The following is a 12,938-nucleotide window of genomic DNA, read 5'->3' on the forward strand; positions in this document are numbered from 1 at the left end:
TCCATGGAAACTATCCAATAACAGTCATCATCCACAGCTGGGTGGGGAGCATCTCCATTGAAACACTCAAAGAATTTCAATCTAATTAACACTGATGTGTCTGCCCATACAAGATTACATCAAAGATAATGGCATTTTGGGGGATATAATACATTCAAACTGGCGCAGAGGGGAACACAAAAAAGGAAAAGGAGAGAACAGCATGCAGAAAACCAAATACACACAGAAACAAACAAAAGCAAGCATGTGAACTGATCACATTAATATAAACTATTCATGTGTATATGCATAAAATCACTTATCTGAGGGAAAGAAGGTATACCACTATTTTCTAAACTATTTAAACTATAATTCACCATAAAACACACTTTACATTTTGTAAATACATACCTATATATATATTTTTTCAGCCCAACAAAAGTTTTCATGAAATGGTAATTACCATCGCTGTGTGCAGGGTAGTCTGATATTTTCCATTCTACTTCACAGTATTTTTGTTAATACTGATTTCAATCCACTAAATTGATAGCTCAGCTTAACAGGATACGATCAGCAGTTAGCACCTTGGTACATATAATTGTATGCACATACTCAACTCTCAGTTGTTTTGCCTAAAATTAGGCCTAAAATGGACCCATAACAAATCAAGTTTTACAGTCTCAAATTCTTCTATACATGCTATCTCTCCTTTGCCCATGGCTGGCTTCCCTTATCATGGTTTTAATTTTACATTTATTGGTGTGATTCTTTGATGAACTTAGTTCTCCCACCAATTTGTGTGTGTGTGAGTGTGTGTGTGTGTGTGTGTGTGTATGTGTGTAGAAAGAGCAAGAGACAAAGACAAGAGAGACAGAGAAAGAATGAGACAGAAAAATAGAGACTATAATTTGAATATTAATACAACTTCTCCACTCTCCCAGAATAAATTTAATATTCTAAACAACAGATTCTCAGATCACAAACACACTTAATTCTAATAACAAGAATCTCTTTCACTCCATTATATATTGGCCACTTAAGATGCTATACACTTTCCACTACTATATTGATCACTGTATCTATTATTGCTACAAGAAATCCAGTTAAAATAAGGGCTAAAATAGACATTTGCACACTGATATTCATGGAGGCATTATTCATGATTGCCAATGGATGAATGAAGAGGAGAAGGGTGAACTGTGGTGTATACATACAATGGAATATTGTGTGGCTACAGAAAGGAATGAAGTTGTGATGCATGCAAAGAGATAAATTAACCTTGGGGGCATTATGTTGAGTGAAATAAGTCCAAAACAAAAGGACATATATTGTATGGTCTCATGTACAAAATGCTAATAAGAAAATTAGGGCCTAGATTGTAAGCTCTTATAGCAGTCACATTTATTCCTGAGTTCTAATTGTTATTTCTAAATTGTGAGATGCTGCGCTCTTTGTGTATAGCCTGGTAGTTCCCTGGAACTTTGGCTATCTGTATGACACCTGAGACTCAGAGTTAGAGTTTTGCAGCTCTGAAAGTCAGGAATAATCCATTCAGGAACTGTTAAAAGTGATGAAAAAGAAACCAAATTTTAATTAGATATACAAATGAAGCTGATCTGGTAAGGGCTGAGGTACATAAGAATACAGTGTAAAGGATGATATTGTTTGTATTTTAAAACTTCAACTTCTGTGTGAGACCAAAGGAAGAGAGAGATATTTTGTCCAAAATTTATCTAACTTAACTTGTCTGGTCAGTTTACTTAAACAAGTGAATAACATGGAGCCCAGAATAGGGAATGAGAGCCTGTTATTCTGTACACCTTAATGTCATATCCTGATTCATTCCAGAGTATTTTGGGTAGAAAATAAAAAAAGCATTTTCAAAGTCCCTTAAGAGACCTGGGAAAAAGTGTGGAACTATTAAATTCCCCACCTGGGAAATTCCTGATATTCTCTCACGCATTAGGGACTACCAATTTAACATGCCGAATCCTTGATCTTGAGGCTTGCCTTATGAAACTTATTTCTGTAATGGCAAAGCTAAGCCTACTTATAATTATGCCTAAGAGTCACCCCCAGAGAACCTCTTTTACTGCTCAGATGTTACCTCTCTCTCTAAGCCAATTTTGCAAATAAACTCACTATCCATTCCCCTATGTGGGACATGACTTCCAGGGGTGCTAAGTCTCCCTGGAAACATGGAAACATGAGCTTGGCCCTGGCATCATGGGATTGACAATTCCTTCTTGACCAAAATAAATGAAACAAAATAAAGTTACAATGGCTAAGAGATTTCAAATAGAGTTGAGAGGTCATTCTGGAGTTACTCTTATGCATACTTCAGCCAGATATTGCAAATTTCCTAAAGTATACCAAGCCCCAACCAACAGGATTCCTGAAACCCCCAAGGAATACACTAGGCTCTATCTAAGACAATATCAAAGTTTTACTTACTAAGTTTATTTTTTCAGAAATGTAAAACCTCCAGATTGTTTCTATGCCAGATAAGCACTGAAACCCAGAGGTAGCAGTAGCTCCAAGAACATCAAACAGTTTCATTCCACTACCCTATAATGTTGACACCTCTTTTCAGCACAAAAAAGTAAGAATCATCATTGCTCAGATATCCCTGAATACTGAGAGAATGATCAAATGAGAGGGAGGAGTTGTAATAGAGAAGTTAGAATTTAACAAATGATTTTGACTACTGAATAATTATATAGATATTTATTTTTTAGTTTCCAGTGTATAGAACAGTCAGAAGGAAATATCTAAAATTTTTGAACTGTAATGATTGTATAACTATATAGCTTTGATCTTGTCACCATGTGATTGTTAAAACCTGTGTCTGATACACCCTTTATACAGTGTATGGTTAGTTGCATAATAAAGACATGCACAAAAAAAAAAGGGCTAAAATAACTTGCTTTCTTTAGCAGTATTTAGTAGTTTCCTCAGGATTTCTGCAGACATGACAATATTGTTAGCAAATAAACAGTTTTATTTGTTCTTTCCAATTAATATGGCTTTTATTTCTTTTATTTGAGCTGTTGCACTGACTACAAATCTAGTATAACAGTGACCCAAATAGTGAAAGTGGACATCCTTCCCTTGATCCAAGTTTTAGGGGAAAAGCGTTCAGTTTTCACCAACACATAAAATTACTTATATATAAAATAACTGCACACAAAAGGAAAATCTCAAAAGTTGTACCACATATCTGAGGCAAGAATCAGGTGCAGAAGACCTGAAAAAATCTGAACACTCAAACACAGGCTACTTTAAAGGTGCAGTGTAAGTTGGACCAACCATCAAAGAGCCTTAACACACAGCTAATCTACAATAAAGCAGATGGGAGGAACTGACATTCAGAGTAAGCACATCAAAATAATTGGATACCTAGACATCAGGAAAAAATTAGAAGCCATACTAACAAACAGGAAGACACAGCTCCATCAAAAGAACAAATTAAAAGTTCAGCAGTGACACAAACTTTGGAAAAACTAATCAAAGACATTCTAACCAACCTGCTAAATCAATTCAAGGAGATGAAGGAAAATATTGATGGAAATAAATTAATGGTGGACATAAAGATAAAAGATGTAAGAAGATAATGTGTAAGTACAAAGAAGAATTAGAAAGTTTAAAAAGAAATTATGGGGATGAAAGGTACCCTAATGGAGACTAAAAGTACATTAGAGCTGGAGCAAGATGGCAGCATAGAGAGGTGTGGAATTTAGTTAGTCATCTAGAGCAACTAGTAGATAACTAGGAATAACTAGTATATAATCTGCAACAACTGTTGGGAGACATCCGTGAATGGACACACATCGTACACCAGCCTGGAATGGGTGGAACAGCTGAGATGGTAGCACAGAATTTTAAGTAAAGCTCCACAAACCCAGAGCTGAAGCCCCTCACCCCTCAGACAGGGCAGGCTGAGCTGAAACACTGCTGTGTGAAAAAAAAGAAATAGGTTACAGGGAAAGTAACTCAACCAAGCTCCAACTGCAGTTTTAATTAACACATCTGGACTGCTGAATACAAGCTATAAGCACAGAGCAGGAAGGGAAGCAGATTCCCTCCAGCAGGGAAGAGGCATGGCTGATGGGGAAAAAATACATAAATAAATAAAAACAGAGACTTTTAAGAATACTGGAAGATGGCTGTGTCTCAAGGAAACTGAAGGACTGGGGATTGGCTCTGAAAAGGGGCTTTTGCTCTTTTCCCATTTTTTTTTTTTTTTCTCATTCTAAGAAGCCCATTAGAAAAAGCCTCAGGCATCTTCAGTTCCCTGCTGACCCAGACAAGGGTGGAGTTAACAGAGCCAGAAAGACAAAGGAGGAATTCAAATGGGGAAGATAACTCCCTTGGGGGTATATCTTCCCTAAGAAAAAGGGGGTGGGACCAGCTCAAGGCTGCCCTTCCCAGAGAATTCAGACCCCTGGACCTGATGGAAAACAAACAAACAAACTGAAAACAACTTAAGCTTGGCTTCTGACACTCTTGGCCCCTCACCAGGTTAGCATCCACCATGAATTAAAGGGACCGCACCTCTTTACACTGGTGGGGAGCTGTAGAATGACAAGCACCACTTGCTGGGCTGGATAGGGAAAACACAGAGTCTAGAGGCCTCACAGGAAAGTCTGTCTGTCAATCTTCTAGGACCCACCCTCAGGGAAACCTAATACCAAATACATAGCCTCCTCCTGAGACCTGAGCCCCTCTGGTCTCAGAAAATCTGATAGGTGCATTTGAGGAAATCAGATGCCTAGGAAAAAAAAATCACATTAGGAAAAACAAAGATATGGCCCAGTCAAAGGAACAAACACAGTTCAGCTGAGATACAGGAATTGAAACAACTAATTATTAATGAAACAAATCTCCTAAATCAATTAAAATATTTATTCAAAAATCAATTCAAGACATTGGACAAACACAAGGAAGAAACTGAAAGTTTGAAAAAACAATTAGCAGAACTTATGGGAATGAAAAGCACAACACAAGAGATGAAGGACACAATGGTGACATACCACAGCAGATCTCAAGAGGCAGAAGAAAAGATTCATGAACTGGAGAACAGGATATATGAAACCCTACATACAAAAGAACAGATGGGGAAAAGAATGGAGAGATATGAGGAATGTCTCAAGGAACTGAATGACAACATGAAGCGCATAATGTACATGTCATGGATGTTCTGTAAGGGGAAGAAAAGGAAAAGGGGGCAGAGGCAATAACAGAGGGAATAATTACTGAAAATTTGCCATCCCTTATGAAAGACATAAAATTACAGATCCAAGAAGTGCAGCAAACTCCAAAAAGAATAGATCCAAATAAACCTAAACCAAGACATTTAATAATCAGATTATCAAATGTCAAAGACAAAGAGAATTCTGGAAGCAGCAATCCATCACATACAAGGGAAGATCAATAAGACTATGTGCAGATTTCTCAATAGAAACCATGGAGGCAAGAAGGCAGTAGTATGATATATCTAAGATACTGAAGGAGAAAAACCACCAACCAAGAATTTCATAGCTAGCAAAACTGTCCTTTAAATATGAGGGGGAGTTTAAAATACTCTCAGACAGACAATGAGAGAGTTTGTGAACAAGATACTTGCTCTACAAGAAATACTAAAGGGAGCACCAAGAAAAACAGGAAAAGACAGGAAAGAGAGTTTTGGAGCACAATGTTGGGAGATGGTAGCATATTAATGTAAGTACAATGAACAAAGAGGACTGTGAGTATGGTTGAAAGAGAAAGGTTAGGGGCATGTAGGACACCAGAAGGAAAGATAGACAATAAGGACTGCAACCATGTGGGTTAGTGTGCCAGTTTGAATGTATTATGTCCCCCCAAATGCTATTACTTTTGATGTAATCTTGTGTGGGCAGACTTATCAGTGTTAATTAGATTGTAATTCTTTGAGTGTTTCCATGGAGATGCGCCCCACCCAACTGTGGGTGATGATTCTGATTCAATAATTCCCAAGGAGGTGTTGGCCCACCCATTGGGTGGGTCTGAATTAAATTACTGGAGCACTATATAAGACCAGACAGAAGGAGCGAGCTTGCTACAGCCAAGAGGGACACTTTGAAGAAAGCACAGGAGCTGCAGATGAGAGACAGTTTGAAGATAGCCGTTGAAAGCAGACTCTTGCTCCGGAGAAGCTAAGAAAGGACAAAAAGCCCAAGTGCAACTAAGAGTGACATTTCTGAGGAACTGCAGCCTAGAGAGGAACATCCTGGGAGAAAACCATTTTGAAACCAGAAGTTTGGAGCAGACATCAGCCATGTGCCTTCCCAGCTAACAGAGGTTTTCCAGACACCATTGGCCATCCTCCAGTGAAGGTACCTGATTGCTGATGTGTTACCTTGGACACTTTATGGCCTTAAGACTTTAACTGTGTAACCAAATAAACCTCCTTTATAAAAGCCAATCCATTTCTGATGTTTTACATTCTGGCAGCATTAGCAAACTAGAACACTTAGTGAAACCTAGAGTAGTCAATGACTGTGATAAAATGTACAAATATGTTTTTGCATGTGGGAGAATGTCAACTTTGACATGTCAAACGAATGTCAACTTTGCAAGGTGTTCAAAAGGGGGTGTTATTGGGTAGAAAACACAATCAATGAGGACTAGAGTTTATAATTAACAGAAACATTGCAATATGCTTTCTTTAATTGTAACAAGAGCAATACACCAAGGCTAAATGCCTATAGGAGGGGGACATAAGGGAGGGGTATGGGATTCTTGGCATTAATGTTGTCTGACTTTTTTATGGCATTTTATTTTATTTTAACCTTTTCTTTTGTGACTTTTTAGTTGCCATTTTTTCCCTTTTTCTTTGTCTTTTTACTTTTTCCACCTCTTCCTCTTTCTTTGGGGCTGTATTTTACCTTATTTTTACTTTTCCTTTTATCCTTTTTATTATTCTTTTGTTTCAATTCTTTCTCTGAGTACTGAATATATGTAAGTGCTAATTGTGACAAATGCACAATTAAATGATGATACTGTAAACAATTCATTGTATACTGTGAATGATTGTATGGTATTTGAATATATCCTTATAAAATTGCAGGGAAGCAATAAAGGGACACAAGTACTGGAGAGAACTTGGAGAGAGAGATGTATGTATTCACTGTTGGTGGGGAAGTAGAGTGGTGTAGACTATACAGAGGACAGTGTGGTGGTTCCATGAGAAGCTAGGTATGTGGGTGTCACAAGGTCCTGCAACTGCACTATGGGGTGTAAACTTGAAAGATCCCAGAGCAGGGACAGGAATGACATTTGCACACTGGCGTTTATGATGGCAGTATTCATGATTTGCAATGGACAGAGGTTGTCTAGAGGTACATTCAGTGATGAACAGAATGGTGAATTGTGGTGTATGCATACAATAGAATACTGAGTGGCTACAAGATGGAATGAAGCTGTGAGACATGCAACTAGGTGAAGGGATCTTGAGTACAGGATTTTGAGTAAAGCATGCCAGAAACAAGAGGACAAACATTATAATGCCTCACTAACATGGACTAATGACAACGTGTAAACTCTGAGAACTGAATATCTTAGGGCACACCTTATCAGGGGTATGCTTATTGTAATGGTCCCTGGATTGTAAGCTTTTATAGCAGTCATATCCATTCCTGAGTTGTAATGGTTATCTCTAAATCTTGAGATGCTGAGCTCCTTGTGTATAACCTGGTTGGTCTCTGGAACTCTGGGTATCTGCATGACATCTGAGACTCAGAGCTAGAGCTCGGCAGCTATGAATGGCAACATTACCCCATAAGGCAACTGTTGAGAGAGCTGAAAAAAGAGTTCAGATTTCAATTAGAGATATGAACCAAGCGGATATGGTTAGGACTAAGGCCAATCAGGTCCAAAGGTAAGGATGATACTGACTGGGTTTTAAAACTACAACTTTTGTGTGAGACCAAGGGAGGAGATATTTATTTGGTGCTGGATCTATATTTTCTGTAGTACACTAGACAATTTAACCTGTATGATCAGTTTGTTTGAACACCACAGGTGCATGGAGCTGTGAAAGGGAAGTGGGACTTGATGAGTTTGTACAGGCTGGGGCAAAATCCTGATACCTCCCAGAGTGATATGGGCAAAGAGTAAAAGTGTTATTTGTGAGGTCCCCTGAGGAACTGGGGAGAAATGTGGAAATGTTGGACTTCTCCACCTGGGTTATTGCAGATTTTACCGCAAATATTGAGGACTGCCAATTTAGTGGGCCGAGCCCTCAATCTGGGGGCTCTCCCTTGTGAAGCTAGTTGCTGCAAGGGAGAAGCTAAGCCTACCTATAATTGTGCCTAAGAATCCCTCCCCTTCCCCCACCTCAGAAAGCCTCTGTATTGCCCAGATGTGGCCCCTTTCTCTGTAAGCCCACTTGTCAGGTGAACTCACTACCCTCCCCCCTACGTGGGACATGACACCCAGGGGGTGTAAATTCCCCTGGCAATGCAGGAAATGATTCCTGGGGATGAGTCTGGACCCAGCACTGTGTGACTGAGAGGATCTTCTTGACCGAAAGGGGGAGGAGAGATGAAACTGGGTTCCAGTGGCTGAACGATTTCAAAAGGAGTTAAGAGGTCACTCTGGAGGGTATTCTTATGTGCTATATAGATACACCACCTTTTAGTTTTTAGTGTGTTGGAATGGCTAGAGGGAAATGCCTGAAGCTGTCAAACTGCAACCCAATGACCTTGATTCCTGAACATGATTATATAACTTTGTAGCTTGCACAGTGTGACTGTGATTGTGAAAACCCTGTGGCTTGTACTCCCTTTACCCAGTGCATGGACAGATGAGTGGAAAAATGGAGATAAAAATTAGGTGAAGAATAGGGTGGGATGGAGGGGACAGAAAGATCTAGGTGTTCTTTTCTGCATTTATTTTTATCTTGGAGTAAGGAAAATGTTCAAAAAATTGATTCTGGTGAGGAACACACAAATGTATGATGGTGCTGTGAATAATCGATTTTAGACTGTGGATGACTTAGGGTTGGTGAATATATTTCAATTAAACTGTATTTTAAAAAAAGTAAATGAAAAATGGGGGGGAGGAGGGAAAGGTGAAGTTTTAGAAACTCTTTTTATTTTAATTTTATTTTTTTGGAGTAATGAAGATGTTCAAAGATTGTCATGATGAATGCACAACTATATGATGATCATATGAACAACAGATTGTACACTTTGAATGATTGTATGTTATGTGAATATATCTCAATAAAATTGCATTAAAAAAATAGTACATTAGAGGTTATTCAAATGGTGCGTGCAACCATGGCGCAGCAGAGGAAGCTGCTCAAAGACCAGAAGTACGACCAGACAGCTGAGGTTGTAGGTTGATCACGAGCAAGGGTCTTTAGAATCTGCTCATGTTTGGCTAATAAATGCAACAGCCACAGGAACTGAAATTCTTAAAAACTTGGTACTACCAGATATTGGTTCATTTACAGTTATTGATGGAAATCAGGTTAGTAGAGAAGAGGCTAGAAACAATTTTTTTTTTTCTTCAAAGAAACAGCATTGGCAAGAACAAAGCTCAAGCTGCCATGGAGTTCTCACAATAATTAAATAATGATGTTTCTGGAAGTTTTGTGGAAGACAGTCCAGAAAACCTTCTAGACAATGATCCTTCATTTTTCTGTAGGTTTACTGCTGTGGTTGCAACTCAGCTCCCTGAAAGTACATTACTACATTTAGCAGATGTCCTCTGGAATTCCTAAACCCCTCTTTTAATCTGTAGGATATATTGACTAGTTGGTTATCTGAGGATCTTTATAAAAGAACATCCAGTAATAGAATCTCAGCCAGATAACGCATTAGAGGATCTACGATTGGATAAGCCATTTCCTGAGCTGAGAGAACATTTTTAGTCTTACGATTTGGATCATATGGAAAAAAGAACCATAGTCACACTCCATGGATTGTGATTGTAGCTAAATATTTAGCAGAGTAGTATACTGAAACAAATGGACAAACACCTAAAACATATAAAGAGGACTTCAGAGATTTGATTAGACAACAAATTCTAAAGAATGAAAATCGGTCTCCAGAAGATGAAGAGAATTTTGAAGAAGCTATTAAAAATGTGAACACAGAGCTAAATACAACTCAGATCCCACGCAGTACTGAAGATACATTCAATGACAATCACTGCATAAATATCACCAAACAGACTCCATCACTTTGAATTTTAGCTTATGCCTTAAAGGAATTTGTGGCCAAGGAAGGTCAAGGAAATTTACCTGTTTGAGGTACAATTCCTAATATGACTACAGATTCAAGCAAATTTATGTAACTGCAAAAAGTTCACTGTAAAAAGTAAAGAAAGATGCTGCTGCTGTATGTAACCATGTCGCCAAATTGTTGCAGTACAGAGGCCAGGCACCAGAGTCCATTTCAGAGGAAGAATTAATATTACTCTGCAGCAATTCTACATTTCTTTGAGTGGTAAGATGCTAATCATTAGCTGAAGAATATGGCTTGGATACAGGTAACAAGCATGAAATAATCTCCAGCATGAATAATCCCAATAATGAGATAGTATTGTACTTAATGTTACAAGCTATTGATAGCTTTCATAAACAGCATGGTAGATATCCAGGGGTATCTAACTATCAAGTTTAAGAAGATACAGGAAAGTTGAAGTCTTGTTCTACTGGTTTCCTCCAGGAATATGGACTATCTGTAATGGTGAAGGATGATAATGTACGAATTTTGCCAATATGGAGCTGCTGAGCCACATACCACCTCTGCATTTTTGGGGGGAGCTGCTGCTCAGGAGGTTATCAAAATCATCACCAAACAATCTGTAATTTTTAATAACACATATATTTATAGTGGCATGTCACAAACGTCATCAACTTTCTAAGTTGTAGCATAAGCATGCTAGGTAGTGTGTTAATGATTGAAACTGTAATTGCCATCAGCTTTGTGCTAAAGTCTGTAAAATTCTGCTAAGGGAAGCTGTGCAATTCTTTCCTTAATAAACATTTTTTCTCATTTGCAAGAAAAAAAAGTACATTAGAGGCATACAACAGCAGATATTCACAGGCAGAAGAAAGAATCTGCAAAGTGGAAGACAGGACAATCAAAATCATACATCCAAAAGAATAGAAAGAGTAGTAAAAATGGAGTGGTGTCGAAGGCACTAGTGACAGCATGAAGCTTATCATCATGCAATAATGGGAATCTCAGAAGGAGAAGATAAAGGAAAGGGAGCAGAAAGATTATTTGAAGAAATAATGGCCAAAAATTTCCAAACTCTTATGAAAGACATGATTTTTATGAAAAGCATGTTAAAGAAGCACAACATATCCAAACAGAATAAACCCTAATAGATCTATTGCAAGACAAAGGATGACAAATGCCAAAGATGAAGAGAGAATTCTGAAAGCAGCAAGAGAGAAGCAATAAATCACATACAAGAGATCTACAATAAGACTAACTGCCTATTTCTCATCAGAAACCATGGAGACAAGAAAGCAGTGGTATAATATATTTAAGGTAATGGAAGAAAAAATGAGAGCCCCAAATTCTTTATTCAGCAACACTGTCCATCAAAATGAGGGAGAGTTTAAACATTCAAAGGTAAACATAAGCTGAGAAAGCTCATCACCAAAGGACCTGCCCCACAAGAATTGCTAAAGGGAGTAGTTCAGATTAAAAGGAAAAGAAGGAGAGAGTGGCTTGGAGCAGTGTGAAGTGAAGATCTTCAGTAAAGGTAACTAAATGGGTAAACATAAAACTGAATACTGTATACTCAGTATATAGCTCTAATTACTAAAAGGTTAGAATACAATTGAATAAGAAACAGTCATATTTTCTGATAACAGATACACAAATATAAAGAGGCAACGTGGGACAAAAACAATATAGAGAGGGGAAATGGAGGGATATGGGAGTAGAGCACATGTATGGCATTAAAGTCAAGTATGAATCTTTTCAAATTAGTAGGTTATAGAGGTAGGTTGTGTAATCTAAACCCCAGGGTAACCACAAAGAAGTATTTTAAAAACATACAGAGAGAGAAATGAGAAAGATATCACTCAGATACATCACAAAAGATCAACTATGGAAAAAAGGAGGTATCTATAAAGGAAGAGAGGGAGAAAAAAGATATGACACATTACTACCAAAGGAAAAAAATGGCTAAAGTAAATCCTGCCTTTATAGTAATGATGCTGAATGTTAAAGGATTACACTTCCCAATCAAAAGACACAGATTGGCACAATGGGAAGAACAAAAAGCACAATTCAAGTATATGTTGTTTATAAGAGATTCACCTTAGACCCAAAGACACAAATAGGTTGAAAGTGAAAGGATGGAGAAAGATAATCCATGGAAATAGTAACCAAAAGACAGATGTGTGTGTGTGGGGGGGGGGGGGTAGCTGTACTAACAGATAAAGTTAAGTCAAAAGCTGTTATAAAAGACAAAGAAGGACACTGTCTATTAATAAAAGGCTCAATCCACCAAGAAGAAATAACAATCATAAAAATTTACGCACCTAACCATAGTGCCCTCAAAATACATGAGGCAAACATCATCAAAACTGGAGGGAGAAATAGACAACTCTAAAATAACAGTTGGAGACTCCAATAAACCACTCACATCAAAGATAGAACGTCTAGACAGAAGATCAATAAGGAAACAAAGAACTTGAACAATACTATAAATGAACTAGACCTAAAAGGCATATAATGAACACTGCAACCCAAAACAGCAGGATACACATTCTTCTCAAGTGCAAATGGATATTTATCCAGGATAGACCACATACTGGGTCACAAAACAAGTCTCAATAAATTTTAAAAGACTGAAATTATAAAAAGCATCTTCTCTGACTACAGTGGACTGAAGCCGGAAATCAGTAACAGGCAGAGAACTGGAAAATCCACAGATATATGGACGATAACATACTTTTAAAC

The 12,938-nt window shown here is 37.9% G+C and overlaps 1 protein-coding gene and 1 pseudogene across 3 annotated transcripts in view; one reads left to right on the top strand and one right to left on the bottom strand.

Moving 5' to 3' along the window:
* Nucleotides 1-12,938, bottom strand: part of LRBA (LPS responsive beige-like anchor protein) — a 1,009,660-nt gene that overhangs the window by 316,773 nt on the left and 679,949 nt on the right. The gene's annotated exons all lie outside the window — the stretch shown is intronic.
* Nucleotides 9,285-10,878, top strand: LOC119529921 (annotated as a pseudogene).

This window comes from Choloepus didactylus, chromosome 3 (assembly GCF_015220235.1).
Source record: "Choloepus didactylus isolate mChoDid1 chromosome 3, mChoDid1.pri, whole genome shotgun sequence".
Lineage (NCBI taxonomy): Eukaryota > Metazoa > Chordata > Mammalia > Pilosa > Megalonychidae > Choloepus > Choloepus didactylus.